Raw genomic sequence first — 12,766 nt, 5'->3', positions numbered from 1 at the left:
AAATTTTCAAATTATTAACTTGAATTCTGAACTATGTCTACACGAAGTAACAAAACAATACTTTCAAAGATGCTGAGACAACATTTAGCAACCACATTGTGTTATACAGTGAATTGATGAAACATTAAAACTTAACACACAAAACCCTTTCTATTTTCAGTGTTCTCAGACAGAAACATTTCATAGTCTTTTTTATAAACATGAAGAATCTCCTAGTGCCAGATAGAGCTAATGTTGCAAGTTCACTGCACAAGGTTTTCTTATAGACTTCATCAGGAATTCAGTATAGATCAGGGATTTTCAGAATTGCATCCTAATTTAGTAATAATCACTCCATATAGTCTGATCTGGAGTTGCCTTGTCTTTTCAGTCAGATGAAGGCTGGACTGTTTATTTACATTGATATATTCAACATAGAGTGCACCTGGAAATAAACTATTATTTGTAGTAGCTCTATAAAGAAGGGTTCAATTGAGATATCATTTTTTTAATGATCTCTATCTTTCCTTAAATATAGACATAAAGCTTTAATACTAATATAGAATATCATGGTCTAAAAGTAAGTTAATTTTTCTGTTGGGACGGAGCTGTATCTGTGAGTCATTTTTGATAGAGAATATTTTCTACTAACTCTATTTCTTCAATACGAAGAAAGATGAATAAATAACCTTTCACCCAACAAGTTTTGAAAGTAAAAGAGTTAAAAGATAGGAAAAATCCTGGACACAAATTAAGTTCAATTTCAACATATAGTGTGTAGGGTTTGGGGTTTTTCTGTGTTTGTTTGTTGGGTTTTGTTTTTTTTTTCCAAATCATAGAATAGTTTGAGTTGGAAGGGACCTTCAAAGGACATCTAGTGCAACCCCTCTGCAATAAGCCGGGACATCTTTGACTAGATCAGGTTGCTCAGAACCCCGTCCTATCTTAGAATGCTTCTAGGAATAAAGCATCCAACACTTCTCTGGGACACCTGTGCCACCCTTATTGTAAAAAACTTCTGTCTTGTATCTAATCTAAATTGACCCTCCTTCATTTAAAACCATTACCCCTTGTCCTATTGCAACAGGCCCTGCTAAAAAGTTTGACCTCGTCATTCTTATATGCTCTCTTCAGTTGCTGAAAGGCTTCAGGAACACCTGAAGCCTTCCCTTCTCCAGATTGAACAACCCCAGCCATCTCAGCTTGTCTTCACAGGAGAGGTGTTCCAGCCCTCTGATAATATTCATGGCTACTCTAACAGGTCTATGTCTTTTTTGTGCTGAGGGCCTCAGATCTGGCTGTAGTATGAAAAAGTTCTTGAGAGGAAATGTACAAGGGTGTTTCTTTTTTGTTTGCTTGTTTGTTTTTTGTTAGGTTTTGTTTGTTTGGGTTGATTTTTGGGTTTTGGTTTTGTTTTGTTGTTGTTTTTGTGTCATTTTTTTTTGTGTTTTTTTTTTTTTTTCCCAAGAAACTGAGTTAAGCTGTGTACAGGTGTATCCTTGGAAGACCTGCAGTTCTGTCTATTAACACCTCCTTTCCCTCCCAGTCTGTAACTGGGGTTATTTTCTTTTAACAGATATAGTTTAAATTTATTGTAAGATAACAGGATTTCACTGATTTATAGGCTAAGAAATTAATAATAGGGGATCATAAAAGAAGATAGAGAAACAATTATGAGATTTTCATTATTTGCTATTATCTAACATGTCAGATAGATTGATCCTAAACTCATTCCAAATAATCACTGCAGAAAGGCACAGTCTAGAGGAGCTCTTCAAAATATTTGCACATTCATCTTTTAGAGACTGTTGCTAAACATCCCCACATATGGACTGAGATTTTTGAATACAGAAATGTGTGGAGTTTTTTCTTAGAACAGACAATGTGACTTCTGCAAATGAAAACCTAAGAAAAATAATAAATTTTTAGGTATTACTTCCAATGACTTTTTCAATCAGGTGGGGTTTTTTTCCTGGATTTCTGTTTTTCCTTAGTTATTTTAAACCAAAGCCAAATGGGATATCTGAAATCTTTCCTTAAAAAGAACAGCTCACCCAATAAAATACATAACTGGAGAACAGTTACTAAAGTAATGAAATTAAATTAATTGCACTGAATGGAAAAACATTTTTCAATTTATTATATTTGTATATTCAATTTAGTTTATTTTGAAAATCTTACAGAACCAGGTACAAATGACAAGCTATTATACAGTAGTACAGAAAAGTCTTTTTCATCACAGAAGTATAGTAGGTCTCTCATGTACTTAAAGAATCCCATTATATCTACAATAAATATTGGTTTTATAAAATTTAAATGACTTTTCAAGAACAGTTATAATAAGATGGATGGCTACTGGCCATTGATTCATACAGTTGCTTTTTGGAATGCATCTTTTCAGATCTTAACCCTATACTAATAGCTCACAATAACTGAAAGTCTTTGCTTTTAATGGAAAAAAATGGCAGCTCCTTTTTAGATTAGCAATTTCCAAATTTCATTGAGGAATTTAAAGTTTCCCCTGTATGGGACACTAAAGAATTTGTTATGGGATTAATATGAACACAGTAAAAAATCTGGAGTTTTCAGAATGTCAACAAAAATGCCTATCTGGATAATTGCAGTAAAAACACTATACCTGCAGTTGTCCTAAACTGAATACTATGTGTGTTGTAAGACCTATATTTTATTATTGCAGCTATTAATAATTGCACTCAACTAGGGACGAATTTTTAAAGCAGAATTTTATCTCTGAAGTGTTCAATTGTTGTATATTTGTAGCATTAAAAATGCCTACAATTTAGTTTTATATTTTTCAATTGTGAGTTTGTTTAAAATTTTTGTTTTCTGTCAGGATAGCTTCCATTTTAACTTTAGGACCTTCTCTGGCCCTGGATGGAAGAACACCTTGAATGCTATAGAAGAGTGGCTTGCAGAACTCAGGACCTGGGTTCAATATCACTGTATTAAACAATAAAATCTAATTGATTGCTGTGTCCTAGAACTTAATGTTCCGCTTTTGCTGGACAATGAAAGCCATATATCAGAAAAAAACCTAGACATATAAGGAATTATGCTCTTTTATTTATCCGTTTGAGAGCAGTAATAATCTTCCAAGGGAAGAATATTCTATTCAGAGTGCCATGGAATATTGTCCTTATGATGTTTGCTAAATATCACAACAGTATCAAGAAAAATATTTGCTAACACTGTTAAATCAGTAAACCAAGATGTTCTTAATAAAGCTCTTTTCCAAACATCAGTTACAAATCATAAAAAGATCTTGCCTTTGGCTTTAACCTCCAGCCAAACACAAAGTATGTGCAAGTACGATGTCCACTGTGAAGTAAAACAAAATACACAAAAGAGGTTGGATACTTTTCTGCACAAAATTATAATAAAAGGGTCTTTGAAGAATAAAGTTCCGAGTTATGAGATGTCCCAAAAGCTGAATTACAATAGCATTTCTGTGCCTTGGATAATGCTCAGCTGTTGATATTTACTGATCTCTTCACCGTAGCTCTCACATTCTAAGGTGAGATTCTTCACAAAATAATGTGGAAGTCTAAAATACCTCAGATAATATACACTTCTGAAATGCTTATTCCTCTCCATTGTCTATACAAGGAAGCTCTCCCACAGGGAGACCACTCATTGCCAACAACTGAAATTTGAGAAGATTAAGCCTGTGTCTCCTCATTTCACCAGACCAAAGGGCTTTTAAGCATACATGTAAACTGTTCAGACAACATAAGAAACTTAAGCTATACCTTGGGAGGGTATGTTTTGAATATTTTTTTAAAAATATATCATATTTCTGTTTACATTTCCATTTTAAGCTATCTGATTATGACCTTGTCACTTATAAGTTTATTTATTTAATGGAAAAAATCCTTAAAGAATTTTATATTAAACTACATAATTTAGTTTTAAATATGTCATTATTGTGTTTCAATGTAACAGTTAATAAGTGCCATGCAATGAAGTTAGTAGTGAGGTTAATGAATGCAATAACTACACAGTGACACCATATAACATGATTATGGAGCATAGTATTTTATTTCATTTTGGGTTATTTCATATTGAAGAGGACCTTTCATCACATGCTCTCATTTATTAATGTTTAAACCTTCTATTCTCAATATGAAGGATAAGTGAGCAAATAAAAATGCAGCATTCTTAGACTTCCATTCAATTTAAAGGATCTGAATCATTGAAGTTGACAATGTCTTGCTAAAATCTTATTCTTAGGTTTATTCCCTTACTCAGCTGGGTTTTCCTTTCTTTCATCCTTTTTATATTCATCAATTTTGGGTTTCATTCAAGCTATTTTCTTAGACCCAGATTGACAAAAGTATTTTTATATAAAATTCTCTGGCAAACTCCTTTTGATCCCTCAGGACTTAAGGTGTTTGTCAAATTTTTTCTGTACAGCAAAAAACTTCTGTATTACTCCTAGTCATTAGTTTTCCTAACTCACCTGAAAACAGCTCTGTCAGCCTCATTCAGCTTCCCAGGGACATACCGTGTTTTCCTGAACAATTCTCAGGAGACCATCTGGGGGCACTTAGCAAGCTAAGATTTGCTAAGGTCCTCCTATTTCTTTAAGTTAGGGTGAAAAAAACCTCACCCAAAAATTTATCCATTCATTTGAATTCATTCTTGTCCCAGGCGGTATTGAGGTACAATGCAAATGAAAGTATTTATTCACAGCATCACAACACCACATGGTTATGGAAACAAGTGAAGAAGGGAGAGAAAATTCAGGCTTGATCTAATTACTTTGAATGGGAAATATCTCACATGGGCCCTCTCTTCCTCTCCCCACTTCTGGACCATTTCCTTATAGATTGTGTTAGCTGTTATAAACAGTCTTTTATTTCAAATTCTCTATAATTAAGAGAGGATTACACTTTTTCTGTTAAACTGGTAGTTCTTGTTTAAAAGATAGCCTGGTCTCACTTATCAAGCATAATAAGTATTGTTTCACTTAATTGATATTGCAAATAGTCTTCTTGTTATGCTATCTATCCCCTCTTGTATTTTGTTGAGTTATCCCCTAATTTATATTTATCTATAAATTCTTCCTTTCCCCATGTGGTGATCTATGGCTCCACAGGGTACAGTGAGTCTCCTCGTCACTTTACTTTTCCTGTGCTCCTGACGCTGAATTTGTGCCAGCTCTGACTTGTTTCTCCTTTCCATGAGCAATTTAAAAAATAGCACACAGACGTCTCAGCTGGAGGGATGGGAGGAGTGGATAATTTTCTGCCATTACAGTGTCTAAATAAGATCACAGAAATTCCAGCAAGAGTCAAAGTTGATACATACAAGGAGGGGCAATACAAGCAAAGGATTAAGGAAAAAGTAGTAAAGTGCAGGAGGAGGAAGAACAGAAAAGCACAGCACATGGCTGCTTTTAGGCAGCAGCCGCTTGTCAGAGTATCTCATCTCTCTGTGAAATTGCAGCCACAGTGTGCGTGTTTCACTGTCTCATGAACCCCCAAACACAGTTTGTAAAGCTACATGTTCACTTAGAGCTAATGCAGCTCATTACTTGCTTTTGGTTGCTACCAGATACAGCCTTGGCTATCCTGGTGTTACAGTCAGTTTAAGGCAATAAACCTCTAACATTCTTTTTTCATATATCTATATAAAATATAGATATTTACATATAGACTGTATGTAATACAGACAGAATATATATACACACACATCCATATACATTGTCTTTATTTATTTATTTGCTGCAACCATCATAATTTACCCCTTTGTGAACTCCCTCCTGTTATTTTTCGAGTAGTAAGTGAGGATCCTTGAAAGTTGTTGTTCGGACATGCATCTGCAGGCATGCTCATATGTATATTCTTTAACATAAAAATGGAAGTTAGCTGTAAATTTAAAATTAGGGTGCAGTTTTCTTTCTTCATCTCCTAACCCAGAGAGGTGTTATGGAAACTCATTAAATGTTTTATATTATTTCCAAAATAATTACATTATAAATAAATAAATAAAAACATCCTAGAAAATATGAATACTTCTTTGGTTAGGTGAATATAGAAATAGCAGAAGTATTCAAAACTGATGCATAATAGATTTGTTGGAGGACCTCTACATAGTTTTTTAATCTGAGTTAGTCCTTATACAGGTGTATTTTCAAATCTCATTTTGTTTAGACTTGATTAATTTAATTTTATTTTTTATTATTTTACTACATTTTTGAACAAATAATTCTACTTCAACCGTATACATATTTGGCTTAATACAAAATGGGGAAAGTAGCTAAAATAGAAGGATAAAGATAAATGAGTTGACAAAACCCACTCTAATTCTTCCCTGCATTTTCCATGTCATGAAACTAAAGTGTCAGTAGTTTTCTAAGACAAGAATAGATTGTCTCTTGGTTATATCCAAAACAACGTCAAGAACCTTGTTAAAGAAACAAGATTTCGTTTATTTGTTCAGACAAAAGTATTATATTATTTCATTAACAGATCCAACATCAAAATTGCTCCTCTGTAGGTTACTTCTCCTTATTACATGTAAAGTAGTTTTTCTATACCTGAATTTGTGTCAAAGAATAACTAGTGGAAAATCTTAACCAGAGGAAGACTATTTCGGTGACAAACCTGTTATTAATAATTTTAATAAAACTTATCACAAACTCTTAATAATGCAATAGATTTCAAAGAACATTTTGCTTCTCTACCTGACATACTATACATAAAGAAAATATTACCGCATGGAAACAGAAAGTCTTAGTACACGTATAAACAGTAGATTAGTGTCTGTGTGAGGAAATGATGGAATAAGAATAAAAATTAAAACTTTACTTAAAGTAGTATAACATGAAAAACAGAAAGAGAGCTTCCTCTGCCATCTCTGATCCTGCTGCAGCCTGGCTGTGTTCAGATCTAGAAGAACAGGGGTGGTTTAATTATTTCTCATTGTTTCTTATAAGAAGCAGTGCTTGTCAGCAGAGGTGTATTATGATACTAATGTAACTATAAAGCTCTCAATACCTTGCCCTTTAGTTCTGTATGATACTGTAACAGTCAGCACACACAGGAATTCCCCACAAGTCTGTCTTGTTCCATAGAGCACAGTGCAACATTTGGTATGCAGAAATTAGAGAATTTAGATTCCCTGTGCAGTCTTATCCTGAGTCCTCAGGTAAATGCATTGTCTTACCACTTTATTTGAAAAATTATTTTCTATTTGGTTTTTTTCCTCCCATGGGATTTCTCTTTAACAGGTCACTGTGTGTTTGATACTCAGTGAATAAACAGCTATTTAATGCTTCCTTCAATCCTTCTTCAGTGCATGGCCTCAAATCGTGTTTAGCCCAGAGCATTCAAACATGTCACTTGTCTAAGTGACATCGAGTTTTAACCCGCCGATCCTAGAAGCTGGGGGCCTGGCTGCCATCAGTACAGAAGATGAAATCTCAACACTCTGCAAATCAGACCAAGTATTTCCAGAAAATACCCAAATAACATTATATATACATATGTCTATTTGTTTATTAAAAAGTTGATTAATGTAATTTAGATTAGATATCACTTCTTCTATCCAAGGCTAGGGCAGATTTTTAAGACTATCTATGCCAGGCCCTAAAATCAGTTTCAAAAGAGCATTACTTTTTTCATGGCAGAGGCAGAATTCAAACATATCTGAAAAATTTAATTTCTTTTGTATTACTTCCTGTACAATAAATGTCTCAGTTGAAAAGAACTGAGGAACTTTCAAGATTCTTTTTAGACAGCATTGGAGAAATCTTTAATAAAGATCAAAGCATGAATGCTTCTAAGGAGAAATTGATATAAAGAAATATGAGTGTTTTACCTTATCTAAATAACTTGTCTGATACAAAGAAGTTCCAAGTTTTCATCTGATTTTAGAGTTAATACCTAATCTGAGATAAAATTACTCTATATTCATATGCATCAGGAATTAATACTATGTGTGTGCATTTCCAATAAAGAAAACTTTGCTTCAGTAGCGCTTTTGCTCTCAGAACAACCTAACCTCATGATGCCTGTTAGTGTTTCCTGAAAAACTCAGAAGGGGTGGTCACATTCCCAGTGCCTATTGGGACCCTGTGGTTTAGACTACTTCCTACACTGATCCCAGGAAAGGTTGGGGGAGCACTCATCTCTCATGGGTGGAATAGTTTTGTAATAAGGGTGGTGAGGCACTGGAACAGGTTGCCCAGAGAAAATGTGGAGTTCCCATTCCTTGGAGTGTTCAAGACCAGGTTTGGTTGGGGCTTTCAGCAACATGGTCTAAGGAAAGGTGTCCATGCCCACGGCAGAGGGTTAGAACAAGATGAGCTTTAAGGTTCCTTCCAACCCAAACAATTCTATGATTCTAAGATTCCATGATTTGTTGTTGCAAGCTTTAATAGTGTAGACTCTCAAACAGGAATTGATATAAAGCGTCGCTGTTCAATTTACTTGTTTCCCATGAATACACAGTTAATATAAAAATTTAGCATGTAACAGTAAAGGCTACAGTGAGTCAGAGGAAGCACACTGGTAATACTGCCAGCACACAGAGCACAGGGGCACTTAGAAATTGTGGAATGTGATGCACCTCTCAGTTGGTAAAGCTCAAAGGAAACATTCCTCGTCATTCTTCAGCCTCAGATGAAGGACTGTGTTGTTTTTTGTGGTACTGGGAGAGATTATTCCTTCTTGAGAGTGATCTTGAGAATTTGTTGAGTAGTGGTGTCCAGATTCTCTGTTGGTGAACTACAACAGCTATAAGCATGTCCCCCTGCCATTGGAGTTGCATTTTGTATACCAGAAAAACAAATGAGCATGTGTTTTAGGGACCCCTCGCTCACATTGTGTCATTTGCTGCAGAGATAATATTCTACTTTGTGGGACTGGAATCAAATACTCCTTGACAGTACTGATTTTTACTTTTCTCTGAGGAGCACACCTGCAATGTTATTAAATTTTTTCTTGTGTTTTGCTGTGTGATAGACAGTTTATTTGTTTCCTGATTAAAACAAAACAAAACAAAAACCAAAAACAACAACAACAACAAACTAGAAATAAGCAAGAAGGGAAAAAAACCAGGTTTTTTATACTGTCTCAACTTCTGTGTGAGTTAGAGATCTGCCTGCTGTACCAATTCAGGTGGCAATCTGCCACTTTTAACAGTAACCATGCCTACCTCTTTCTTTCATACACAGTTTGGGTTTCCTGCCCTCCAGAATTTCCAGGTAAATGGTCAATTAACATGTAAAGAGGAATTTTACACTGTATCCACAAACTTTTAGATTTGTCATTACTGGAAACTGTGAAATTTTCAATGGGAAGTCTCACTGCACGTGGTGAATGCCACAGAGTGGCATTTTTGTAGGGGCACCACCTTTATGTCACATGTGGGCCACAGGATTCTAGTCTAACCCTCCCAGAATTTGTTGCAATTTCTGAATTTGGGTTCTATAGTGAAGAGGTTTTGAAAACCTTACAGAAAAAAAAAACACCAATGTACTATACACTGATTATAACTTGCTTCTAAACCAGCCTTACATCTAAATTAACCACTGAGCTTTATTTCGCTTTCTCAGTTTCTCCAATTAAAACACAAACAGCATTTCTTGTAAAGAACATATTCTTATTTAGAATTCAGTAGCATAGAGATCACACAGCTAAATTAGAACTCTGATAAAATAAGTTGTTTAAAATACTCCTCTGTGTCATGATCACATTATCATTATCTTTCATAATATGATGGGGAGATTTGAGACTATTTAGCTGTACCTTGCAGAGTTCACATAGATCTGAAAATATCTTGTGTATTGTGTGTCTGTTAATGAGAAGGGTAACTAAGGAAATGTCTGCTCTGAACATGCTTTTATAATGATCTTTATTTATTCTTTTATTAATGTACCATATAATTCATGTTACAGTTTAATATTTCAGCCCAAAGTTTTGCCAGCTTTGAAATCCAGAGCTCTGGATAAGCTAGATAGAATGTTACTACATGTATATTTCATTTATAAAAGAAAACCAACCACAAAAACAATATTTCCAGGACATAAGTTAGTATACTTGGACAAATGAATTATCAGTTCAGTGATATGAACTGCAGCCTATAGCAAAAAGTTTTAGATTTGGCATACATTTTGTCAATAGCTAGGAGGTACTAGCAAAGATATAGTTTTGGTTTTCCACATATGGTTTTATTTTTACTTTTTCTTTTAATTGTTTAGTACTTTCTACAGGTACACTAAAATTCTAAGTAGATTTGAAAAAGCAAATGCCAGTTGATAGTTAGTAATATTTAGAATGGTGCTCTAAAATGGTTTAAAGAGCATATGAAAGAATACATAAATTATAAATAAAAGTCCATTTGTGTGATATTTAGAAGCATATAAGATGGAATGTTTTGACCAACACCTTTAAGAACTATTGAATGCCATGTATTGAATGAAGAGTGTAAATCTTCCTTTTCTTTCAATCGAAGTTGTTTTTAACTAGGATTTGAGTGTCCCTTATGTTGTTAACAACTAGATAAAGCAAATGAGATCATAAATAAGAATGAAATTTCTCTGATGCAGTTTGTATGTCCTAATGAAAAAAAGAAATCTAGTAAGAATTTCTATATTTCAGTATGTTGATCTTGTTCCATTACAGAAAGAAAAGGGTTTCAGCCATAACTCTGAATAGACTTTTCCAACATCAGTATTTCTTAACATGATGTGGTGGTTTCACAGTTCTCAAAATTCCAGTTTCTAAGTTCCCCACAATTTGCCTCAATGTGAAAGAGAAATTCTCAGACACGCACAACTCAGCATGGGGAATTCTATCAAAATTTATTACTAACAGAATAAAAACTATAGAAACTAAAAAGCAAATAAATACACAGTATTAATACAATTTCTACCACCCCTGGGGTCCTCCCACATCAATCCAGAAGAAGAACCCTCCAGGACAAGAGCTAAAGTCTCTCTCATTGGAGTATCAGGGAAGGGATCTTCTTTATCCCTACCAGCTGCTTGGCCTCTGCTGAGGTCTCCTCCTGAGCTGCAAGGGAACACTTGCTCCATCAGGTCTTCATCACGAGCTACAGGGAGTCAGCTTCTGAATCCTTTCTCCCTGTTTCGTGAAGGTTCCTCCCAGAGAGTAAGATGTCCACTCTTCCTCTCCAGGTTGCAGGGTTTCTGGGTTTTTGCTCAGTCTTTTATACCCCAAATAGTTTTCACCAAAAGGCCTTACCCAGAAGAAGCCTGCTTGGTTTGGTTTCTATTTCAGCTGCAGCTTCAGCTCAACTTCACGTGGCGGGGGGGGTATTCCCCCCTGCTTCCTCATCCTTCAGTTTTCAGCTGCCCTCGTCCAAACCCACATAAGGCACCTCCGAGCCCTTGGTCCACCTCCATTGCTCAGTCTCAGCTCCAGGTCTCCCCCTCCCCTGCCATTGTGGGGCAGGTGGCAGCGAGACTGCTTGAAGTTCTCTCTCTCCTCTGCCTGGAATTCTTCCAGCTCTGCACGATTGCCAGTGCTTCTCCAGGGTCATGACTCCAGCCCACTCCGGGCTACTCCTCAGCCTGTCTGTCAGCTCCAGTGCTATGCCTACCTGCCAGGGGGGACTGGCTCTAGCCCCCAGCTGGCCTCTAAAGCCCCACTCCATCGCCTCTCCAGGGCAGTGGGGGAAAACCCCCTAGCGTTTGGCCACAGCACCCAGTCCAGTTTTAATACTGTTCTGGGCCCCCAGCAGCCCAGCTGCGGGGGGCGGGGGGAAAGAGGGGCTTGGGCAAGGGGCCCATCAGCCTCTCTCCTCTCTCTCTCCTCTCTCTCCTCTCTCTCCTCTTGGCTTCAATTCTCTCTCTGCCAACAACTTCCTCCTGGCTGTTGTAATATGCTAATCTCACAGGGGCTAAATGCAGCTCTGATTGGCCCTGCATCGGAAACTCACCTGGGACCAACATTTCCAGCCCCAGAGGGGTGAGTGAAACCACCACACATGATGAGTTTCCTAGTAATCTGGACTATTTAATGAAACTCTGGAATTTCATACTGCCAAGGAAAAATGCATCTATGTCACCATATTAATTTCAGAGAGAGACTAAATCCCATTTCAGTTTGGAGTTTTTTTAGCTCCAATAATACGAACTGTGTCTACTCTAGTATTGGCAAATCTAAACTCACACATTTTATATTTTAGCTGAGAATTTCTGATATTAATAGGTTTGAGTTTTGTTTCAAGTAATTGACATTATTGAAAAGGAGAAATTTATTTTGTGTAGTCCTCCAGAGTTATTCAGAAAAGAAAAGCTAAATCTGAAACCTGGAGCATGGTTATGAAAAACAAAAAAAGCCATCTGGTAAACTAAGACAGTAATTTGCACCATATCAGGCACCCCGATAGCTACTCAAGTGTGTTCATATTAACAAATGGTGTGGTGTAATTAATGACTTTGGAATGATCCAATGTGTTCCAAGGCCCTGTTGCCTGTATTAGACAAAATCCCTGTGTGCACTCTTCATAATACCACAGTTAGTGACAATTGGTTGGCCTGCATTCAGTTGTGCTTAAACTTCTCTTTTTTCATTAAATGAGGGTAGGACTTAATGTACACAACATCAGTTCTAGCAGGACAGTTCATATCAATAATTTGCCATCCAAGCTTAACATTAACTAGCATCTATAACCCTTATTTATCATTTCTCAATACCTGAGATTTGGCTTCCCATGAAGTAACTACCACAGCAGGGAGTCAAATGAAGAGATTTTGTCATAAATGAATATGATTATTTTGTGGTTAATATTT

At 36.0% G+C, this 12,766-nt stretch overlaps 1 protein-coding gene across 1 annotated transcript in view; it reads left to right on the top strand.

Annotated features, from left to right (window-relative positions):
- CSMD1 (CUB and Sushi multiple domains 1) overlaps positions 1-12,766 on the top strand; it is a gene marked incomplete at its 5' end in the record, with an annotated part of 865,314 nt that overhangs the window by 451,496 nt on the left and 401,052 nt on the right. The gene's annotated exons all lie outside the window — the stretch shown is intronic.

The sequence above is a fragment of the Manacus vitellinus genome, unplaced genomic scaffold (genome assembly GCF_001715985.3).
Source record: "Manacus vitellinus isolate BGI_N305 unplaced genomic scaffold, ASM171598v3 scaffold_11_pilon, whole genome shotgun sequence".
Taxonomy (NCBI): Eukaryota; Metazoa; Chordata; class Aves; order Passeriformes; family Pipridae; genus Manacus; species Manacus vitellinus.
The sequence above is the reverse complement of the archived record's forward strand: the minus strand, read 5'-3'. Positions and strand labels throughout refer to the sequence as shown.